This window comes from Ochotona curzoniae, unplaced genomic scaffold (genome assembly GCF_017591425.1).
Source record: "Ochotona curzoniae isolate NIBS_2020 unplaced genomic scaffold, NIBS_Ocur_1.0 contig_2210, whole genome shotgun sequence".
NCBI lineage: Eukaryota > Metazoa > Chordata > Mammalia > Lagomorpha > Ochotonidae > Ochotona > Ochotona curzoniae.
Window position 1 is genome coordinate 47,579,265 of NW_024465369.1, and position 4,237 is coordinate 47,583,501.

A 4,237-nucleotide genomic window follows, 5' to 3' on the forward strand; every position below is an offset into this window, starting at 1 on the left:
CCTGCTCCTGCCATCCCAGGCCACTATAGACATCTTACTGGATGTCTATGTCTTTGGATCATTTTCTACACATATGTGAATAACTATATGAGTAGGTTGTATTTGGGATCACATCACATCTCTGCCCTTGTAAACTCTTATTTTCTACTTAACACATCATACATACTTTAGTATTCAATAAATGCCAGTGACTTTTTTAAAGGGTGTCCTTGTATTTGGTTGTAACTAACTTCTGTTCTCATTTAGTTTGGTTTCTCTTTTGGCCACTGCCAAAAGGCCCAGTGACGTACTTCGGTGTGGCGTACTTTTGCAAACATTACTGTCCTCTGACCAGTTTTAGGGCCACTGGCTGTTTTTGTGCAGTTCTCAAATTAAGAGTTTCAGCGTGGGTAAATACAATGTTTTTAAGCACCCACAGCAAAGGGGAGAGAAAAAAGCAACAGTTATTATGTGGCTTTCAAACCCTCAAGTATTTACTATCCAACCTTTAATAGAAAATGTTTGTCGACCACTATAACAAAGCATGTCTGTGTTATAAATTCCCAGAAATGTAATTTTTGAGCCAAAGGGTGTGAACATTTTTTGAAGGCTTTTTTCTTTTCTTTTCTTTCTTTTTTTTTTTTTTTAATTTTCTGCCAAATCTAGAATCTGAGCCAGTAATGCCTGAGGTGGGACATTTGTCACATATCCTGCTGGCCCAGATCACTACTAGCTCTGTATATTATTTTGTTCCCAGCAATCGATGTTGTGCTGTTATTTTAAATATCAGCTCAGTCAAAAACATGTCTGACCATTTATAGTTTTCTTTTTTTTCATACATATGACTTGGCTGATTTATATTTTTGTACTGTGGTTTGGAATAGAACATTGTTATTTTCTTTGTAAGATCTCTGCATTACAGAGTGCCTGGTGTATAGCTCGATTGGTTAATCCTTCACCTCCAAGCACCAGCAGCCCATAAGGATACCAGTTGGTGTCCTGGCTGCTCCACTTCCCATCAACTCCCTGCTTATGGCCTGGGAAAGCAATGGAAGCTGAGGAGGCAAAGCCTTGAGACCCTGCACATGCAATAGAGACCAGGAAGAAGCTCCTGAGTCCTGCTTCGGATTGGCTTAGCTCTAGTTGCTGTAGCCATTTGGAGAGTGAAGCAGCAGTGGATGGAAAATCTTTCTTTCTGTCTCTCCTTTTCCCTCTAAGTCTGCCTTTCCAATAAAAATAAACAAACCTTAAAAAAAAAAAAGAAAAAGGTATCTCCATTTACAAGACCTCCAATCTTTCATGAATTTTTTAAAAATTATCTTCACTTGTCCTTTCTTTTTAAGATTTATTTATTTTTATTGGAAAGGCAGATTTACAGAGAGAAGGAGACACACATAGAGATCTCCCATTTGCTGGTTCACTCCCCAAATGGCTACAACAATCAGAGCTGAGCCAATTCGAAGCCAGGAACTAGATGTGGTTTTTTGTTTGTTTGTTTGTTTGTTTCCCACTGGGTGCAGTACTTTAGCCATCCTCTGCTGTTCTCTGAGGTTAGAAGCAGAGTTGGATGGGAAGTGCTGTAGTCAGGACATGAACCAGTGTCCATATGGGATGCTGGCACAGCAGGTGAGTATTACCGTATTGAACCACTGCACACTGACAGCTTCATTTGTTTTTTGTTTTTGTTTGGTTTGGTTTGGTTACACAAAATAAATTAAGAACTCAATAATCAAGTCTGACATTTTTCTTCTTGCATTTTTACCTTTGGTTCCACACTTACTTTGAGGTTAGAAGTGGAATCTAATTGAATTTTCTCTTTGTCCTGTTCAGACTTAAAGCATTTTAAAATCTTCTAATCTCACTCAAATTGAGTTTTGAGAGAAATTTTCAAAGGATGAGTAGGTAATATTATGTGAGTCCTAGAATCAAGTTGCTAGGTTCAAATTTAGCCTTGCCACATAATACACACTTGAATAAGTTGTTTAACGTTGCCAAATCTCAGTCATCATGTTTCTGAAAGGTGCATAGCAGTAATAACTACCATAGAGTTGATGGAAAAAACCCAGCTATAAAACACTTGCACAGGGCCATTCGTTATTATGATAGCAGTAACAAGTGACCTAAATAAAAGCAATCACAAGTCAGATTGCAAAGGTATGAGACCAGTTTCTGCATTTAGCAAAGGAAAGCACTAGGGTACCCTGGTATATAAAGCATGACCTGCAGGACTGACACAGAGAGGGAGGCCACTCCCAGGAGCCTTTCTTGAAAATGACTAGAGATTTGGAGCCAAGGAAGGCTTATTTTTTTAATATCTATTTTTAATTAATTTATTTTTTTAATTTGAAAGGCAGGTTAGGGGGGTAGAGGTAGGGGCAGGGAGAGAGAGAGAGAGTCTTCCATCCACTGGTTCATTCCAGAAATGGCTACACTGGCTGGAGGTGAGCCCATCCAAGGCCTGCAGCCAGGTGCTTTCCCCAGGTCTCCTGTGTGGGTGAGAGCCCAACGACTTGAGTCATTCTCCATTGCTTTCTCAGACCATAAACAGGGAGCTGGATCGGAGGTGATGCATGCAGGTGGGACCTAAACTCTCCAAGGTGGGATGCGGGTGCTACCTGAGAATGCCACCTTAAGCTCGGCCTATCGGGCCACCATACCGGTCCCACCACAGAAGGCTGTTAAACAAGCAGAAAAACCATGGAGTTGTGTTGATTCAGGATAATCTTCCAGATAGCAAAGTGGAAAATGGAATGAATTCAAATTCCTTGCCACCCACCTCTGCCCAAATTCCTATCCTCTTGGAAACAAGTTCTTTTTTATTTCTTATGGTATATATCTCTTCACTCCTATAGATCCTGATCAAACCATTACTGATTTTGGCCACCATAAATATGACTTGGAGATTAATTCATTCATAGAGGCAATGGGATGACCCTGAGAGGATGAATCTGGGGGAGAATGCCCATGTGTCTGCCGGCTTGCTCTTTGATAAAGGCCAGGGAAGGTGGCTGGCACCGGAGAGAAGCAGCCTAAGCTTGAGGCCACAGGTGCAGGTCCAGGCCCCCAACATGGGCTCCGCTGCAGAGACACCAAGTTTGAAGGCTCCATTTCCTGGAGTGGGAGGACTCAAGTATTGACTCAGGTTCCTGTCTGCTGAGGACCAAGCCTTGGCAACACAGCAAGCCCGTTGTGGATGAGCAAGTAAAACAAAAACAAAAACACCTGGAGATTAGTGCCGACAGAGTTTGCCAATCGGGGACCGGAGAGTGAGATACAGGTGTGCAGCCGGGGCTCATCCCAGCGCTCAAGGTGGAAGGGCCTGCTTGCCCGCTGCAGAGGCGGCTCCTCCCTGGCGTAGCCTGAATCTGTGTGGTGAGACTTATTCCTGGCGGTGCCCTGAAAGTGAGCCATTTCACAAGACCCACCGCTCTCACCAACAGCACCAGCCTGCAGGGCCAGCCTGAGGCCCCTGCCCCTCAAAAGCTTTCAGTGTCCTTGAAAACACCCACTCTCACCCTCCCCATCCATTCCTCTTCTCCCGTGGGATGCAACACCACCCTGAAGGTATACCGAGGGCCCTGGCTGGCTGTCGAGGCTGAAGCCACTCACGTGAGGTGCTTCCTGTCTGGGTGGCCCTGACTGTCACACCTTATAAGGTCAGCGCCCAGGAGATACCGGTTAGCAGAACAGCCAGCACCCTTGACATTTCTGTCAGAACAATGGGCCGGGCAGGAAGTCCACCGTGGCCACTTTGCTGCCTGTCAGAGACAGGAGCCCCCAAACAGCGCTGAGGAAGTGGGGCAGGAAGACTGGCAAACTTGGGGGCGGGTTTGTGGGCGGCGGCTAGGAGCAAAATATCAGACGCGGCGCCGGTGGGCGAGCTGCCACTGCCCTGGCCTGCCCCTCGAGGGCCGCCCCTCTGAATCACTGGCCCTGTGACGTTGTTGGCGGCTGGTTCGGGCGGCCGTGGGATGCCTCGCGGCGTCACGGCGCCGCTCCACGCCGCGCTCCCAGTGGGTAAGACCAGAGGCGGCCGCGCGGTCGCTGCACAGCTCGGCGATCCGAGACCCAGCCCGGCGGCCGCCGCCACACGCCCGATTTCTCCTTGCCCTCCCGTGACCTCGGCCTCCTCCCTGCCCTTCGCCCGCGGGCGGCCAGGCGCCTGGCGCGCCTTTCCGAGCCTCCCGCGGCCCCGGCCTCCCCCCACCCTCTGCGTCCTTTCCTCCTCCCTCTCTCCTCCCCCGCCTCTTCCGTTTCT